At 35.3% G+C, this 21450-nt stretch overlaps 1 pseudogene; it reads right to left on the reverse strand.

Annotated features, from left to right (window-relative positions):
- Nucleotides 1–4241: 4241 nt before the first annotated feature.
- LOC113694770 (probable dolichyl-diphosphooligosaccharide--protein glycosyltransferase subunit 3B) lies at nt 4242–9844 on the reverse strand (annotated as a pseudogene).
- Between the last annotated feature and the right edge of the window lie 11606 nt (nt 9845–21450).

Below are 21450 nucleotides of genomic sequence, written 5' to 3' on the forward strand. Positions count from 1 at the left end.
ATTTAAGTACCTCCGCTTACATATTCGACAAACGGTGCACTCCTAATTTTCAGGCCTTGCATATTATCATCCCCTAACCCCTACCTTTCATACGCTAACAATCAAAACCATGCATGGTACGCCCAACAACAGCAAGGGCCATGAACAAACAATAACCCACCATCCAAATATGATGTTGAACAAAAAAAATTAAAAGCACACCGCTGTACCTGCGAACGTTCACTCGAAACGCTCCAAAATAAGACCAAACATAGGGTTTAAGGAGGCAACCGTGGTAGCTACCCTGAAAAAACTGCGGTATTTTTTGCGCCGCACAGTGAGGAGAAGACTGTCAGTAGCATCTCTGTCTTCAAACGTGATCTCTACAGCTGATGGATTCCAGCAAATGGTTGCGGTGTGAAGGTTGTCCGCAATGGCAACGTTTCGTGTCATACCGGCGGGATACCCCTGTTTAGCCAGAAACCGTGTTACAGACCAGTCTTCAAAGTTGGCGCCGAAGAGGATCCACACGTCGGTATGGAGCAGTGGTTTTAGACCGAGGAAATGTGCAACAAATTCCTCCTTGCCCACAAACTAGGCATTGTAGGTCATGATGTAAAACGCCTTCAGGTTCTGCATAAGGGGGAGTGGACGACGGCGCCACTTGACCAGCGACCGGAATACTTCCTCGTTCGCAATGAGGTTGCGAACGGGGATGCAAGACACCAGCATCGACTGTGGAAACTCCGCTCCGAGAAACCTATCTAACCGAACCAGCGCTTCCTCAACTATCCACTTCACTCCAATGTGGTGAAGTGGTAAGACCTCATCTTGAAAGTAGCCGACCATGCCTCCGTTGTTCAGGACATGTATTTCAGGAAGTCGTCCAAGTGCCATGAGTCAGTCTGGAAAAGGATTATGTTACGAGGAGGCAGGAAGGTTTAGGGGTTAGAACATACAGAACGAAGCGAATCTTTTGTCTAGTTACATGTTACAGGTGGTAAAGAAAGATGCGAAACTTATAGAATGTGGTTGCATGAAGCTGAAGCGGGGGGTGAATGGACATGCAAGGAAGAAGTTTAGTTGTGTGAAACTCTTATAGGAGGAGATATGGATGACGGACCTGAGTTTAAATGGAGGAGCTTGCAGTGCATCGACTGAGTGATTAAGAGCACTTTGACCTCTTTCAGGCATCCTTTTGCGGACTACGGTTAACGAACTGTATCATTAGTGAGCCTAAATTAGGTTAGTGCGATAATAAGTCACAGTTGGCACTGCATCTAAATTTTTATTTGGGAAAATTAGAAGAACCAAATCGCATGCATATTTCTGAATTGAACTACTCCGCTGTAGAAGACCAGCTGTGGATGGGTTCGGTTTCCATATGAGAACAGAGTACTCATTTCCGTAGACAGACATTTACCCATTTCCGTAGACAGACATGTTTTTCCGAATACAATAATAACAATGATTTTTTTAATAAAATACCAGCTTTTTATGTGTTTCCGCCATTAGAACAACAGGGTACTCATTTTCCCTTCTACAAATACATTTAGTTGTAGGTTGAATAACAATGCAACCGTTTTCGGAGAAAATACCAGCTGTTTACGGCATTCCTCCATTACAACAAAACAATACCCATTGTTCCATACATAACTTAATTTAAGGGATAAAATACAAATAAAAACATTTTTGAATAAAACACTAGCTATTTTCTGCCTATCCTCTGTTATAACATGACGGTACTCATTTTTACTTTAACGGCTTCAGTTCCTCCTTTGGTTGAAACAATAATAAATCCATTTTGGTAGACAAGAACAACTCTTTATGGCTTTCCTCCATAAAAATAACAGGGTACCCCTATTTGCTTGGAACAAGTTTGTAGCTTGCTTATTACAATAAACGAATTGAAGACGGTTAAACAAAACGGAGTTTATGGCTTTCATGTTGCACAAGTAATACCACAGTGCACATTTAAGCAGAGTACCACTAACCAAATTATGTATTTGAGTTATACAGTAACCCTTGTCCACTTCAACATACGCTTTTCTTGGGTTTGCTCCATTATAATCGGAGTACCCATTTTTAGGTATCAAAGCGAATTTGCTTGAATTCAGAGTATCGCCCCCCGAAATAATTTGAGAATTTAAAACACCAGCTCTTTAAGTCTTTCCTCCTTCATGACCTTTGACTACCTGTTTTCCCAAAACGCGTTATGAAGTTGGGATGACATAAAATGCTAGGCAGTTCTTGCATAAAACACCTGCCATACTTGGTTTTCCTCCATTCAAGTAAACAAATACGTATCCTAATCTAGGTTGAATGGGCCATGCAAGAGAGATTTTTTTTATCATCAGTAAGAATACATTTGTATCACTTACTGTATCTTAATCTATGTTGGATGGGAGCCTACGGAAGCCGTTGTACGAGTTAGTGGGTTAATAAGACCCAATTAGGTTCAACAACTAGTGTAAGGCACACCAGTTGTATTTTTTAAGGCAGCAGAAAATTTGGCTCCGGTGATCATACGAGTCACATGGGTTACAGGGAGCTTATGTTAGAGAGCAAATTTTGCTCGGTTGGGGTGTAATTCCCCAAGATGACAAGACTGGCGCCAGTCTTGCTTATAGGAGAAGATGCACAAAGGTGTACGGTTTGACAGATAATGAACGGTGTGTGGCTTCAATGGTTTCTGACCTTTCAATGTGAATTCCGATGTGAGATTAGAAGGCAACGTTTCTGAATGACTACTGCAGCATGCCCCTTCACATTTGCTTAGGGGCGGCTACACTGGCAGTCCCAATCGCGTATGACGAAAGGACGAAAGCGTGTTCCCGCCTTGAAATTTAGTCCAATCTTTACAGGCCATATGCACTGTGCAGCCGCAGATATTAGTCATGACACATCAGCAAATTCACAGTTTTCTTTACATTTGATAAACTTAAGTGTTAGTAATTCACAATTCGCGGCTTGTGAAGATTAGCGAAAGAATTAAAGAGTTGGGTTCAGCAAATGGGTTGTTCATTTTATTTGTTTGCAAGGGTAGAATAAGCGATGATGTTCATTTTATTTTGTCATGGTCCCCTACGAGTTGATTGCGTAAATTGAAATTTACAAATTCGGCTGCTGAATCATCCAAAAAAAAGTTTCATTATGCTGCTTAATTATCCAACAATTATTCCATAATTTTTCCCCAAACTTATGCGTAGTTTGACACAGTACTATTTTGATACGTCCTAGGCCCGGGATTGTATTGAAAATGAAAATAATATTTTTACATCTTTTTATATTGTGGTACAGAATAATAAATAATATATATATACATATGTATATATGTATATATATATACAGAAAATTTGAAATAAGTGATGCATGACATGCTAAAAAAATTGTAATGTATAATGATTTACATAACAGAAGGATTGTTAAATACAGTGAATGAGAGGGTTAGGTTGGTTGGGAAGATTAGAAATAGTTTTTAGAAAATGTATCGATATCCGACAAATTATATTAAGAAATACCCATCTACCAGTACTTGCACTATTATAAAAATTTATAACTAATTTGATCATTGCATTTCTTGACAAACTAGTGTAAGTGGTATGTCGTGGCCATAAAATTATTGACTGTGAATATTTACGGTAGCAGTTCCGATAAATCTGAACACAAATTTAAAAAAAAAAAAGTTGTTTACTGATATGTTTGGGTAAGTTTTCAAAAATGTGAAAACGCATCTTTATTTCCTTCTTCTTTTATCTCACTACAAGAATTTTGGTCTTCAATGACAACTACTTTTCGTCACAAAAAAGCAAAAAGTCGTCACTGATGACTTTTATTGACAACATTTCGGTTGTCACAGAGTCGTCACTGAATCTCCGTCGGTAAAAGTATACAGTGACGACTTTAAAGTCGTCAGTGAATAAAAACTTTTTTATGACAAGATATGTTGTCAATAAAAGCTACAAATTTAGTGACGACATGCTTTCTTGTCAATGATGCATGAAGCAACATAGTCAGTGTATATATTAATTAGTGACAACTTTGTTGTCAATAAACCCCTTATCAACTGTGACAACAACTTCTTATCAATGAATAGTTTTGATTCAGTGACAACAACAATTGTCAATAAAGACAGCCTGCTTGAGAAATGCTACTCATTTACAACACCTTGCAATGTGTAGTTTGATGATTTTCCTACTACAATAATATCTAAAAAATGAAAACATCAGCAATGTTTAATAAATAACAAACGTAGACACCTGTTACAATAGGAAATGCCATAATAACATATTAAATATTCAAATGTCATAAATAAGTGCAACATCACACTACAAATAGTTTGATAAGTTTCAATAGAGCAAATTTTGCCATATAAGTCAAGGCTACACTAAAAAACAATTCCAAGTCCCAAAACATTTTCCGTGCTACCGAAACATTTTCTAAACTTAAGATAGCACTATAACCATAGTTTTTGAGTCGACACATAAGCCGTACTGCTAATCTTCCAAACCTCTAAAATGAGCAATATATCTGCAATAAAATAGTAAAGTTATTAGTAGATGATAGAAAAATTAAAACAAGGAAAATTAGTTAGGGAGTCACCGAAAAATAAAGTGAATCATTTGTTTTAAGTCTCATCTAGATAGTGGCTATACAAAGAGTAGAAAAAGAGACATTATATGGGTAGTTCGGAAACAGAGTCTACTAGAGGATGGAAGTTTAATAACATTCATTAAGAGCCAAGGATTATATGGGCAGAATTGTTCCACTTCTTTATTTTAATATTAAGATGTCAAAGGATAGCAACAAACGATTCCACATTTATGAGAAACAACTTTGCAAACTTCACTGTGTTTTAGACCAAAAGTAGTCTTTGAAGCTTTGAATGTCATAGGATTTCATATATCTAAAAATATGTAACTATACATAAGGTCTAATAAACAAGAAAAAGCAGCCTTATCACCTACCAAGCACTTTTGAGGCTTGATACTACAAGTTAATATTGTCACCTACCAAGCACTTTTGAAGGATACTAATTTGTCCATTACTTGAGACATGAATCCAACTACTGCCTACAAGAATAGTGAAATCAGCATATATAGCAACAAGATAAAAAGCAAGTCCAAGCACCGTACACATGATTGCAAGTTGGCTAATTGAAGAGACAAATTGGATATCCTAATAGCTGGAAGCTATAAGAGCTACACCTAGAGCCAAAAAGTCAAACTTTATCCGAGTCCATGTTAATAGTAACCTGTGGACTTATTGCCAGAATAATTACTTTTAAGACTCCAACAATGGCAGGGGGAGAGAAAGTGCTACTACAAGAAGCAGAAACATATTCAAAACTATCATCTTTTAACTAAAGTGAGTTAGCAACTAGTGTTCATTAAGCACATTTGTCAATATCATAATTATGCAGACACAATACTTAGGTTAGGATACACAGGAATGTCAAAGCCATTATTTACAAGTGACAAATCACATACAACAAATTGTAGTGACCAAACTTGTAATTCATTGTTTGAAAACCACAAATTGATTACCAAAAAACATGAAACAGTAATCATTTTCAAGATTTTTGAGACTTTAGGCAGGCAAAAGCAAGCCCTGAGTCTTAAATACGTTTGGAATTTTTTTAATCTAGTTTTTCATTTTCTTGCCTGTACTCTGCTACCAATGGAACGCATTGCAAATTCCAGTAGTTCAAAGAAGTAGTACAACATACATGACTAATTTGTGCTGTGACATCTGCCAAAGATTGTCTTCATGACACGATTTTGTGCATTGACAGAATGATTTAGACTCATGCAGGACATATTTGCTTCATTTCGAATGTCTTTCCCTTGTTTTTCTGTCTTTAGTTTAGATAGAATCAGGATATCAACTAGCTTCACACTCAATTTTGTATCGCAAGTGGAGATTCTTCACCAAGATTCTACTCATTCTAAAGCACTTACCAAAAGATACTTCATATGAATTAAATATACATCATGAAAGCAGCCATTCAATCGAATTACTTGCCGCATGGGAAGTTTCTACTTCAATTTAAGCAGAGTCAATAGCACTTCAGAATGGATATTGCTTCAGAAAAATTAACACAGTAGAAGCAGAAAATGCAATAAACTTTAGAGATTCTTATGCAACCCAGCAAGTATTAACCATAAAACAGATAGAAGGCATTCATTCAAATTACTTGCTGCATGGGAAGTTTCTCCTTCAATTTTAATAGAGTCAATAGCACTTCAGAACAGAAATTGCTTCAGAAAAATTTGCACAGTAGAAGCAGGAAATGCAATAAACTTCAGAGGTTTTTACGCAACTCAACAAGTATTAACTGCACAACAGATAGAAATAGAAATGAGACGTAATGTCAAAGTACTTACCACTTTCAACTCCATCAATCCATCAAATGGCTGATAAGTTGCTATTCCACTAATACTCATGTCCTGTCCCAATATTGATTCCTTGGCATTCTCTGCTAGCCATTCTTGAACCAAATCTAGTGACAACTGGTACAATAAACAAAAAAAAATCTTACAAGTAATTACACTCCATCCTTAAACTTAAAATCAGCATATAAACAAAAGCGAACATTTAAGTGCAACTATATATTGTTATTAATGAAAAATTCTGATTCAATGATAACTCTTTATCACTATGAAAATTGAAAATTTTCCTACAACAATTATATCTATAAATGGAAAAAAATGACAATGATTTATAATTAGCAAATGAATGCATCCATTGCATTACGAAATGTCAAAATATCATATAAACATTCAAATATCATAATGAAGTTCAACAACACCCTATAGCCAAGGTTGCCAAATTTGTCAAATCTGGGACAACTTTTAAGAAGAAAGCCAAGAAGATCCGGACCAAAGTTACCTTCCATCGTCCTAAGACATTGAAAAAGGACGGGAACCTGAAGTACCCACGCATCAGTGCTCCTCCTAGGAATAAGTTGGACCATTATCAGACTCTCAAATATCCTTTGACTACTGAATCTGCCATGAAAAAGATTGAAGATAACAATACCATGGTATTCATAGTTGACATCCGTGCTGATAAGAAGAAAATCAAAGATGCAGTGAAGAAGATGTACGACATACAGATCAAGAAAGTGAACACTTTGATCAGGCCTGATGGAACAAAGAAAGCATATGTTCGGTTGACTCCAGACTACGATGCTTTGGATGTGGCAAACAAGATTGGAATAATATAAACGAATTTAGTCTTTGTTTTGTTCCGATAAAAGATACTGTCTTTTAAGTGTGACAATTTGCTAGGCTGTTTTGTTGTGAAAAAAAAATACCAAATTTCAACACAAGGGGGAATTTTTAACATCAGACAAAATTTCACTAAACCTTGCCATTTCCCAATTTCACTATATCTCTTGTAGTTCGGTTGCTTAGCTAAAATTTGCAATCCAATAAGAACCTCAATAATTAAAGCTGGACATTCAAAATCAGCCTCAAAGAAAATCAAAATCAGGCCCAAACTAATGCACCAAATTAGCTCAAGAAATAAGTACTGCTATTAAACTTCAGCCTCAAAGGAATAATATAACAAGTTGATAAGGCAACAAGCACTACTATAACAAGTACTGATATAAGTACTGCTATGAACAATATAACCAGTTGATAAGACGATAAGCACAACACTAAAGGAAAAGCAACTTCAGTTCACTTGCTTAGCTAAAACATTCAAATAAACTAAACTAAACTAAACCAAAACAATCCAAACTAATGCACCACAGAGGATACAAGGTGTCAAGTATGATAACCAAAGTAATGTCGATCATGATATAAGGTGTCAAGTAGGAGCAATGTGTACCAACATAACTAGAATGTTTCTTTGCCATTTAAAAGCAAAAAACAACTTTCTTGTTCTAGATCTCTAAAATTACTTTTGCTGTTTGTCATGGTGTATTAATTCCATAGAAAACCAGCACCCCTTAATATTGTATTCCAATCAAACTAGTAAGTTAGGCAAGTGGCGGGACATTGCAAAACATTCACAATGAAATTTACTTCAAGAATGGCACCAAAAATGGGAACCATTCATGTGAAAAGAAAAGGTATTACCTCAAGGAATGCCTTCAAAACCCACATAAAAGTTAGTATTATTACTCCGTTAACAGAAAATCCAACCTACATCCAGCAAAAAGTTTGTGATTATATAGTATAAAATAATGCTATATGGAGAACAAACTACCATGTAAGACATGAAACTTAAATTCCAGGAAAGCAAGCAAAACAGATTTTACAAAGTACTTATTCTTACTCGAACTAGAAAACTACCATAAAGATCACCGTTGTGCAAGTTGATTGAGAATTACTTATATCACAAATAATATAGCAGTATCCTCTTGCACTAAGCTCTAGCACTCAAGCATCATCCTCTCTAGTCTAATTACTGAGTACGTAGTATAGCCTTTTAAAATGTTATGGAATTGTGAATCAAATTCTTCCAACTCCTGAAGAAACACCCACTACCAACTGCAAATGCCAACTTATAGCTCTAGTTCATAATTTGGCATGTGATTTGCAATTTGGCCGCAGGTTTACCATTCAAAATTGCACCTTTCCTCATTTAGTCGGAAACTTATCTCAACGCCATATCTACATGTGAAAGAAGATCTAGAACAGATACCATAGAAAACGAGAAAACAAGTGATTGCTATGCTTATTACAAGCATTTCACCAAGACAACACCAAAAAGATACATAAATCACTGCCAATTACATGATTCAATTTTTTTAGCAACAGTTGCAAATACAGAATATGAGCACAAAAGCAAAATAAAAGGTACATTGTTAATTTACACCAAAAATAAAACGTCAATTTTCCTTATCTGAAACACTAACAAAAACTAACACGGTAGAACAAACTAAAATCAAGAAACCAGAAATGCGACAAGAATGCCAACAAAAATCATCTGAACAGCCCAGGAGGAAATAAACATCACCAACCTCTGAGCATTCCTATTCCTCACATAGACAATAACATGAGTAACAAAAGCCAGCAACAATCCCACCACAGTGTACAAGAACCCAACCGCGAACCCTTTAGCTCCCAATTGCATCCCAGACCCCCTGATAAAAGAAAACCAACTTCCCAGGGTCATTCCTATCAACCAAAAACATGGGTATTTTCCTAACTATGTTATGCATTGAACCGGAGACACTGAAAAAGTAGACAAAAATCTCTCCGGTCATCCAAATACTCTTATTGTGCAAAAGGGTGTTCCCATAAATCACTTTTTTCACCAAGAATGGAGCCGAAATCAGAATAACAGCAATGAGAAACATCAATTGCTTCTTAGAAATCAAAGAGGGGCGATCAATTGGCCCAATGCTCAGCTTCGTTTTGGCCTTGACAAATTCAGCCATGGATTCGGCGAGCCTCGAGAAATCTGATGCATTTATCTGGACGGAGTCTTTCTTGACATCGGTGTGGGGCAGAGAATTTACTCCGAAAAGGGCGAAAAAGGACTGGAATTCTTGAAATTCGATGTCGAAGAAGAAGAGTTTTGAGTGAGAAGTTGGAGGGTTGTTGGCTAAAAAGGATTTAGAGATGAGGGAGAACTCGGATTTGAGAGAAGGGAGGGAGAGTTCGGGTTTGGAGTGGAGTTGTTGGGCGTCGAAGAAGACGAGGAAAGTACAGGGACGATGAGTTGGAATGGATAGAATCCGTTTGAGGGAATCAGTGAGATGGATAACGCCGCCTATAGGGGACTGGGATTGGAGGGATTCGAGCTGCAAGAGCAAATCCGAACTGGGGTTTTGAGAATTGGTGGAGATCGGGAGGAGGGTGATGAGGAAGAGGATGATGAAGATTGGGGCTTTTGTGAAGGCCATTTTGCAACCTACTATAAGTTAATGTCCGTCTAAATTCTTTTTTGGGCGAAAAGGAAAAAAATTGGTGGTAAAAAAATGGTGGGAAAACGAAAACTTTTCCTGATGAATTGACGTGGGCAAAAGTAGAAAAATATGTTTAAAGTAGCAGTGCTTTTGAAGGATATTTGCGTGACGAATTGCCTTTTAATGCTATAGTATTATTCTTTATTTTTTAGCAAAAAATAAAAATTTTCATCAACATAGGTGGCAAAATTTGTTAATTTCATATAATTGAAAATGTACTTTTATAATTTGCTAATATTTTATACTAATTTCTTATAATTGCAGCACTAAAGAACATGTTCACAAGCAAGCAGGTTAAAATCCCGCCTGCATAATAACGCTGAAACCCGCAAGCGGGATTCTGTGTTTTTTCTATTTCAAGGTTAGCTCGCATGCGGGTTAATTTTATATTTGAGCGCGAGAAGAAAAAATTGGTAATTAGGCTCTTTGGGCATTATAAGTAAATATTTAAATTAATGGCAGTTTTATTACATCAATATTATTGTATTATCATTATTATGATTATTGTATTATTTCTTATGCAAATATAACATTTAATTATTTAAATTTGATTTTATTTTTACAATTTATAAAATTTTTATCACTTATATAATATTTTTAAAACCCTAATACATCTAAATTTGATTTTATTTTTCAAATTTATAAGATTTTTGTTTAAAAAAATGGGATACGGATAAGATATCCGGTTGGTTCGATTTGCATAGGTGCATATGAGAATATCCGAATACTCTTTAAACCCGCATGCGGGTTTAAGGAGATTATGGCAACTCTCTGACACACTAGTTACCCAATCCAACTTGTGTGTAACTAAAATATATTTAAATAATATATTTCATATTTTTGTTATTTAGAGTTTAACAAAACATTAATATTGGGTAGATTTGAGGGATATGCATAATTTTGCATATTTGTAGGAATATTAGAAAATGGAAAATTTGGGTAAATTCCCAAATTTTGGAGGTAAGGTGCAATCCAAGAACTAAAACAGTCATTTATAAAACCTTAACAGTAATAAGGTGCAAACCAAAACTGCAATCCAAGAGTAATATCATTACAAATTTCATAACCATACATTAAATAAATAGAAATGCAATCCAATACTATCCAAAACACAAAATGTCTTGGGTATAATAGTAATTTTGCATTATATGATGTTAGCAATTGGGTCCCAAGTTCTGCCAGGGGAGGTCAGTGTAATTGTGGAAACCTCAGGGGAGGTCAGTGAAATTGTCAGAAACCTCAGGGGAGGTTTCTGAAATTATCCCTTTTTAATATTGTCAATTGCTAGTTTTTAATAGTTTTGTGAAAATATTGATAATGGTTGAGAAAATTTTGTTACATTACTGCAAGTAATAAATGTGTTTTTGTTCTTTTTCAAACATTTATTTTAATGTTTAATTTTGTTTAAAACTATTGTACTAGTATAGATTTGCAAGACAAAACTTAAGTTCTCAATAGTTAAAAAATTCATTACAGAGAAAACACAAAGTAGTAGTTGCAAAATGTGTATAAATTACAGATATTTTAATGTGTATAAATTACAGTTTATTTTAATATTTAATTTTGTTTGAAACTATTTTACTAGTTTAGATTTGCAAGACATAGATTTATGGGTAATTTCTTTTTTTTTTTTTGCTTTCACATATTTAATTTATGTTAAATACAAAACCTACCAGTTTCCCTTTCAAAAAAATATTAGTGCAACACTTTTTGAATTTTACTTACAAACATATATGTATTTAACATAAATTAAATGATTCAGAGTGAAATGCCCATAAAGAGCAGAATATTTGTTCATGTAATGGAGAAAACCCACAAAGAGTTGGAACTTTATGGGTCATTTCTTTTTTTAAAAAAATTTAATTTATGTTGAAAAGATAACCTGCCAGTTTTCGTTTTGTAATAAATCAGTGTAACACTTTTTAAATTTTACTTACAAACATTTATAAATTTATCATAAATTATATGTTTGAAAGTAAAATACCCATAAAAAGTTGGTACTTTGAATAGATAATGCTCATTTGCCCATAAACTACACTCTCTGAAAGCTATTTTGTTAATTACTTTGTAGTACTTTGTTATTCCTTTGCTAATACTACTTGGCATGTAGTACAAAAGATAAATATGGCATAAATTTCTTATTCCATTGATAAAAAGACCTGCCTGCCTTATAACTATTGTAATGAAAGATATATCTTTAGAGTTTATAACAAATTATTACTTAAGTTTGAGAAAATTATAAAATATTTATGCATAGTTTATCAAGATACCATTCGCAATTTCCTAATAAAAAAATAGGGGCTAAATTGTAAAAGCTAGGGTGCCATAATAGAAATAACAAAATTGGTGTATTACATATGAGGGTTAAATTGCAAAAGTTAGAGTGCCATAATAGAATTAATGAAATTGATGAATTGCATATGGGGCTAAATTACAAAAGTTAGGGAGTAATAATAGAATTAAAGAAATCGGTGTACTACATATGGAGCTAAATTGTAAAAGTTAAGGTATCATAATGGAATTTTTTACAACATTTGGGGCTAAATCGCAAAAGTTAGGGTGACACAGTAGAATTAATGAAAGTGACTTAAAAATAATTACTTTAAACAGTGACAATTAATTCTTGTCACTAAATCCGAATCGGTAGAGTGACAGTGACGATATTAGAAGTTGTCACTATAGAGATCATTTTAGTGACAACTTTTTCAAGGTCGTCACTGAAGACTTAGTTGCTTTGAGCAATTATGACAACTTTCCTTGTCGTCACTAAACAAACACGTTTTGTGACGACTTTTGTCGTCACTAAAAAATGTTGTCACTAATGACCATATTTCTTGCAGTGTAGTTTGTGACGAAAATAACGGGTCGTCACTAAACATTTGGTTGTTTTGATACAATTGTGACAACTTTAGGTGTCGCGACTAAAGAAGCTCCTTTTGTGACGACTTATTGTCATCACTACAAAATGTTGTCACTAATAACTTTTTTTTTCGTGATCAGTGACGATAACAAAAAGTCGTCCGTAAATAACTTAAATTAATATTTAAGTAACTATGACTAGTTTAATAAATCATCAAATTTTAAAAAAAAATTAAATTAATATTGAGGCTCACAATTAAATAAAATCATAGTTAATAAATCATCAAATTTAAAAAACATAAATTAATATTGAGGTTCACAATTAAATAAATGCATTAGAGATGTTCAAGTTAGTGATGATACTTATGTTGTCACTAACTACACTATAGTTTTATTGACAAAAATTGGTCGTCAATAAACATAAACAGTGACAACAACGAAAAGTTGTCAAAGAAAGTGGTAGAATTACTGACAACTTTTATCAAGTCGTCACTATCGCAAAACTCGCGCCTTCCAAGTCCCATGGCGCGAAGTAGTTTTGTGACGACAATTAAAAGTTGTCACTGAAAACTCAGTTGCTTTGAGTCAATTGTGACAACCTTCAAAGTCGTGACTAAACAACTTCATTTTGTGACGACTTTTTGTCGTCACAAAGAAATGTTGTCACTAATGACCTTTTTTCTTGTAGTGTCTGTCCCCTATCCATTAGACGCCTCCTAGTACTTTCATATCTTATATCATGGTACAACTCTCTCTAAATTTTTTTTGCATCATGTTGTTCATATTCCTATAATCCCCTTTATTCTTTTTTCCCTTCTCCGCCCTTCCTTGAAACCCATAATTTTTCAACCCATCTTGTAACTTTTGAACTCCTCACCATTTTCTTCCCTCCCTTCTCCCTCTATATGTAGCCTCTAAATTCGAATCCCTGTGACCCAGTACATTGTATCTTACGTGTCATGATACAAGTATAAGAATGATAATTGATTGCATGTGGTTGCAATTATATATACGATTGATAATTGATTACATGTGGTTGCAATTATTTTGATGTAACAATGGACGTGAAAACTGATAATATCCATAATATCATCAAGTACTACAAACGACATATATATATACATATATATGTATATATATGTGTACTCTACATAGCAAATTCATATTGTCGAAATAAAGTATTTATATGAATGTTACATGACCATACTGATTATTGAAATGTAAATAACACAAAAGGAGTGGTATTCGTCGTACTTTCTTAATTAATAACGAAGTACGAAACAATGTTATATTTGTTATCTGATACAACAAATGTTGAAATTGCAAATAATGAAAAATTGAGTGGTAATAACTCCATTTTCAAATAAGAAGTGACTTCCATGGCTTTGTAATTTGAAAAAGTAGTGACGCCCTTAAATATGCGAAGTTGGTATGAAGTTGACAAGTGGAAGGGTAAATAATAGGAAAGCATTGTCAAACTTATTAGTAACAGAAAAAACTTAGCTGTTAATATTTTATGAAGTTAACTTAATAATCTTAAGTAAAAGAGCAAGTTTAACTAGCAAATAAAAGGGAAATAATGTCATGCATTTAAAAGATCACAAACGTGGCAGTATTAAAATCCAAAGTAGTGCGTACAATATTGTGATAAAACTTTAGTTTGGTATGGAAAGAATATAAAAAAGGTACCATTACAGAACATTATAGATCAGTACAGAGAGATTATACACTCCACATTCAAAAAAGTAACATTATACTTTAAGAGAAAGATATAGAACATGTTAACCCTAAAATACAACTTCATTTTTATATATCTGACCCAAATTTGATATTAGATTGTAATAAGAGTGGAAAACCCAAATGGTACAAGGTGAATTTTGGTAGCAGTGATTATTTTATGTATTGTTATATCTGTCTTCATATGTAAAAATGTGGATTGCTACATTATATACATAACAATAAAGCCATGTATATATATATTGTAGTACTTGAGGATATTATACTGTGTTATTAGTTTTTCATTTTCATTCTGACATACTAATAATTCATGACATTGTAATAATTTTTTAATTTTATTATGATACATAAAGTTAAATGTACGGGGTCACAGCGACATGAATTTAGAGGTTAGGTATAAGCGGAGGAGGGAGGGAACAAAATGGTGAGAAGTTGAAGAGTGACAGGAAAGATTGCCAAAAAAGTATGGGTTACAGGGATGGATGGAAACGGGAATAGAAAATAAAGGGGATTGAAGGGATACGATATAGATGATTGTGATTTTGAATATTTGTAAGAAGTCTAAAAACACATATTGCGGAAATTTTTTTAAAAATACGACGTTAAAATTTGTAAAAAATGGTAAAGTAAATGCATTCAACAATTTTAGGGGCACAAGATAGGAGAATGATTTTTTTTTAAAAGGGAACAAAATGAATTGGTTGAAAACTTGAGATCCTTGTTTTTTATTATAGGTTTTTTATATATGGACCTTAACATAATATGTTCTATCCAATATTGATGCATTGAATTATTTAAGAAACACTTTTCATCTTTCCACCCATGCTAACTGTCTCTTTAAATGCATTAAAAATTCTGTTACCATGTACATGATTCTAGATTACTTTTTTTCCGAAATATTAAGCATCTCTTCTTCAAAAAGTGTTAGTATAGATATGTTTATTAATTTGTACCACAATATATGAATATATGTCGAATGTTATTTTGATTTGAAATATTAACCCGTGTCAACATAGAAGTGTCATTGGAGTTGTGGCAACCCATATTCGTTTATCGTCCGGACCATCCATTACAGGTGCTTTTCAATTTTAGCTGTTAATGCCCCGAAATTGCAGTTTGTGTTTTTAAATTCAAATTTTTTCATCTTTTCTAATCCAATTTCCCCCTTGCTATAATGAAACGTTCGGAGACATTTAATTGCTTACGACGCGCAGGTTGGCCACAATACTGTTTCCTTAGTCGTCCAAGTAAAACTGAAAAGGGTATGTATGTAAAGGCCAATGAAAACATGCTTAGCACACGCGCCGACCGTCACTGTAACACATATTTCCCAATTTGCAACCCTACTTAGAAGGTGCAAGGGCATTGCACGCCCAACCTGGCCACAGCCGTCCAAAATGTCTAACTATTCAAATTTCTCGCGAAGAAAGACGCCTACGCACCTACAAGGCCGCAACACTTAACGGCAAAGCTGTTCATAATCGTGGGTGGGGCGACAGGGATTTTGTGATAGGCTGAGACATCACAATATTCGTCCAAAATCCAACTCCAACAACCGTGCGATGGGCAGGCTCCATCGCTACCGGCCACCGCGTGATGAAGAACACTCGCAAGACCTGCAGGTTGATCGGAAAAGCCACATATCACACATTTTCCTTGCACAGGGGGTAAATGTTGTAGAATCAATGTCGACAATTACTTGTGTTTATTTTTCCCTAAGTCCTCATTTGATTTATACATATATATATAAATGGTTGAATTGGTTCTACATTAATGCACAGGAAGTCTATTCAATTTATCCTAGAGAGTCGTCAGTCGAAATTATGGAGTGGTGGAAGAGACTGCCTCGTAAGGTGTCCGCGAAAGTTGTTAGTGCTGGGTTTGGGGATTTTCTGAGCCACTTGCCCGTGGCCGATAGAGATAGGAAGTTGCCTGTCGCACTTGCGGAGCGATGGTGGGACTCAACAAACTCCTTCCACTTGCCTTTCGGAGAGATGACACTGACACCCTTGGACTTCACCTGTATAACCGATGTTGCAGCCCATTCCGTGGGATTACAATGTTAGGGAAAATGCCAATTACATCAAGGAGCAATTGGGTTGGGTGCCAGCTTTTGCTTCTGGTGATGCCATCAGAGTTACCGATATATTGTCATTCTACAAAGACAAGGCGATTGACGAGAACGACGACGTCCAGCTGGCACATCTGACTAGAGCTTTCTTTCCATACATGCTTTGGCCGCACTTTACTTAGCAACACGACCGAAACAATTCACCTGTGCTGTCTGCCTGCGCTGGAGGACGTAGATCGTATAGGGGATTATAACTGGGGAGGGGCGGGGATGGCAACCTTGTACAGATTTATGTCTGCCGTCTCCCGACGCCTGACGAAAAGCCTTGGCGGCTACAGCTTTGTTCGGGAGGTATGTCCAGAATTGCCTTCACTCTGTTTCAATTCGACATTTTCATGTTCTGTCACATAAACTTTTCTGGCAGTTAGTGTTCATCTCGAACGGTGGACATAATTTATACGACCACGTGTAGGTGTGGGCTTATGAAATTCTTCAGATAAGTCCGTATAAACTGAAACAAGACGAGAGGGACGTATTGCCCAGAATGTGGCGATGGCGCTCGTGTAATAGAGCCAACCGACAATCACCATCTACGGTCGACATTTTCGCCGCGCAATTGACACCATTAACCCGGAAAACGTTCGTTCCCGTAATTAGAACATCCAATAGTTTCTACCGCCTAAGTGTTAACAGTTGTTATGAATTTGTTCCGCCTGTTGAACAAACCAATGTTACATCGCTTGTTAATTGTGTGTCATAGGTCAACTGGCTGCCCTTCCCTGCAATGGCATTGCCGAGTCGGTATCTCAAATCCAAGGAACTAACTGCAACGAGATTGCTTTTGGATGGCCCCATGGGAAGATTTTACTACTTGGGCGAGAGGGTTATTAGGCAGGTATATACAGGTGTATGTGCAAAGCAACCTCCCCATCGGCCATCAGATATGTACAGCACTGATACAATTTCGGGAAACAGGCTACATGATGTGCTTCATGGACTGCCCATTGTAAGCCTATACCCAGATCCCCATCCATATGCTACGTATGATGAGTTTGTGCGCAGCAGGCTAATGAAACCAATGACTTCCTCCACGTTGCCACCCAGTGGGAAGGAGTGCGTAATTCATATATGTGACCAGTTGCCACTAAGTGAGGCTACAACACCGTCACTGAAACATCCAATTAATTACCCTCCCTGGTCTGTGTTGTGCATACAAACTGATGGATCACTAGAGGAAGAGGGCATTCACAGAGTTGGTGGCGATGTAATAGGGTTGCCTCTTCCATGTGCTGTTGGTGATGTGGTATGGCATTCTTCGCCCTGTACTTCACCTGCCATTTAATTTGAGCAATTTGTGTAAAATTAATACAGCCATCTGTGTTGTTTCCGCTTAGGTGCCTAGACACTGGTACGAGAACCTGCTTGTTCAGTGCATGGGCCTGAGAAAGAAAGTCTTAGAAAAAAGTGCAGAAATATTTTGTTTGGCATCCAATGTGTCGGACAACTCACAAGTGGTGGACCAAAGGCTACATCAAATACAGGTAATTTTGGAAACTGCATTGAAGCTCCAAAAGGGGATAGGGAAACGCTGCCTTCGCGGTGGAATTGGTGGGCGGGAATCCTGTGTTTCTAAGCGTCCGAACACAAGTGCCGGGACGCAAACATTTACGGATGAGCTTAGTAGAGGCAAAGCTCACGAATGTCAGGGAATTCATAATGCCAAAGACTGAGCACCCATGGCCCATAACCGCAAACAAGGTTGTGTAGCCAGAGGAATGAGTATGCAAACTAGTTGGGAGTCCCCACCAACAAAGCCAAGCTGTGAGCAATCGCCATGTGTGTTGTGTAATTCTAATACAATTTTAAACTTGAACACGGAAAATGTTAATAGTTGACAGATAATTGGTAACATTGAACTTGTTTGTCTAAATTTGTACCGTTTAACTGCTTTGATAGAAAATTTGTCACTGTAAATTTCCCACAACTAATTTATAGTCCTGTTCTTATTTTTCGTCTGTCCCAGATTGTTCTTCACCTGCAATTGAAGTTTGCAATTTATAGTCCTGTTGTTACTATAAATCTATCACATTTAATGCATTACATTTTTCGAACTTATTTATATCATGACAGAAAACCCTTTTGTATGAATGCAATTCCAACACAAGAATATGAGTTCAAGTTTCCACACAGTTGTACAGTAATTAGTGTGAGGGAGGCTGACGAAGCATTGCTACCTAAGTGGATTGTTCCAACAAGGTATACCAATTTTTGTTAAACTATGTCACCAAAAAAAACTGGTGTATCAAAGTTGTTCGGATGGAGTGTCAGTAAATATGTGGAATTTTTTCTATAGTTCATAGGCATTTAGATTACGTACATGACGCGGACATTGCATAATTGTTATAATTAATAAGAAATTCATTAATCGTAAGCAAACAAGTTACGTGAAATATTGTACTCCAATGGAAATGTACAAATGCTGTAAAAAAAATTAATCGTGTTCACCTCTGTTTCGTTACTTTGGGCACAAGACACATTTCCCTTTTTCTTTCACTTCAACAACTTCCTCTGCAAATTTCCAAGACTAAGCTCCTACTGCACATTTTTCCGAGAGTAAACCCCCTCAAAGAAATTATAAATATCTATCTATAATTACATAATATATATAAATACTAATTAACTAATATTTTACACAGTTATAATGTATATAAGATATTAAATTTAATCATTTTGCAACCTTATGTGCATAATAATAAACATATTTATTATTATATAAATTATTAATCTTACGTACACATATATATTGTAAGGGATAATTTCAGAAACATCCCCTGAATTAGCTTATGAAAAAATGAGAAAATGGATAATTTATGGAGAAAAGGCATAAAGAGCTGGTGTTTTAGTGCAGACCTGGAGTACTTTTTTTATCCGATACATAAGTAGGGTTTGAATTCACTGCGCTAGTTAACCAATTTTTCATATATAAACAAATTTACTAAAATTAAAATAGCGTATTTCAAAGTTGCACTTCTATTTCAAAGTCAAGTACTCTTAAATAGCAAGTACTTAATTCATATAATGGAAGAAACTTGTAAAGAACTGGTATATTATGGACAATTTTTTTTGTTTACTTTAAAATATTTCATTTATATTAAATAATTCAAAAAATGCTAGTTTTCCTTTCGTAAAGATGTTTCTGTAACGGCTTATGAATTTTATTTGCAAATATTTATGTATTTAATGTAAATGAAATTATTTATAATAAAATGTTCATACAAAACGTGGTACTTCATTCATGTAATACAGAAAAGTCATAAAGAGTTGGTACTTTATGGGATATTTCCTTTTTAAACTATTTTTTATTTATATTACGTAGATAACCTACTACTTTTTTTTCATAAGAAATTACTGTACCATTTTTTGAATTTTACTTAAAAACATTTCTAACTGAAACAACAGCCACAATAATGGCACAAAAAATGTTGCCTTACTCCCTAATCCAGCTTTACTTCATGTATTACTCTCTAAGTTTGTGTTATTGTTGTTAGGCTTCATTAATCACTGTAGATGCCTTTTTCTCCAACTAAACGGTAATAATAAACCCGAACATCAGTAATAAATCCCAACTTCATACCATATATTTGTAATTTTGGCCTTCATGATGTCAGCTAAGGGACACAATAACTCAAAGGCAAGGGGGGTCAGTCAAATTTTGAGAAACTCAAGGGGTGCCAGTGAAATTGTCAGAAACCTCAGGGGAGGTTTCTTAAATTATCCCTAATAAATATATTACAAACCACATCATAATTGATAATTATTGACTAATTAAATATATTAGTACAAATGTATTAGTAAAGTAACTCGAACTAATTAATAATTTCTATTAGTAAATATGTATATTTATTAGTATAATTCATAATATTATTTATATTATATAAATTAATATACATATATAATACATATAACTAATAATACCATTGTTATTGGTGCACTGAAGAGACGCATAAGCATTGTGAGCAATGAAAATAGATGGGGAGAAACAGAAGTTACTGTTCCTACACCTGAATGGAACGATGGGCAAAAGAAAAGGCATTGGACCTTACGGTCATTGGTTAGGATAGCAAGGAGAGGAACAAACAGCCCATATCGTAAAAGCAGTTTATAACAGCAGCGTAAGGCACCAGTTTACAAAAGCTGGGCAACTGAAGCTGATTCCCAAGTAGCCACTTCGGAAAACGTCTATCCCACGAAGAGATTTTGCGCAACATATGCTTCCACTTAATTTCCTATTTACAAAAAAGGACCGTAACAAGTTTGGTTCGTCTAATAAACAATTTGTCAACTACTTACTCTCCTATTAACCAAGTGCAGTAGCACTATTTGCTACAGCAGTGCTTACGACGCAATCATGACAGTCATGCATCTGGTGATCCTTCTGTGCATCACCCCTTCGGTGGAACTACAATGACTTACTCATCTAGACCTAGCAACCTTGAATACTCTTCACCCCACCGATACATAACAAAAGACAATCCCTCAAGCCGGTGTTGCTCTGTAACCTGTGCTTCGTCATGGCTGCTACTTCCATGCACAACCATACCATCTCTTTTAGCCTCTGCATTTCACACCTAAAAGAATATATAATAGGATTTACAGACGCAATAGCAGTGAAATAAGAACAACAAAGCCATTTACCGACAGATACTACATCAGTACAATGACTGTTTACTACCTTTGAGTGGCTGTGGTCATAACAGCTTACAATGGCCCATGACACATTCAAACTTAAATTATTTACACTTCAATGGTAACGGAATAAAATTTTTTGAAACACCACCACAACCTGTACCCAGCATTCACGAATACCTTGTAGCCT

The sequence above is a fragment of the Coffea arabica genome, chromosome 1c, assembly GCF_036785885.1.
Source record: "Coffea arabica cultivar ET-39 chromosome 1c, Coffea Arabica ET-39 HiFi, whole genome shotgun sequence".
In the NCBI taxonomy this organism is placed as follows: domain Eukaryota; kingdom Viridiplantae; phylum Streptophyta; class Magnoliopsida; order Gentianales; family Rubiaceae; genus Coffea; species Coffea arabica.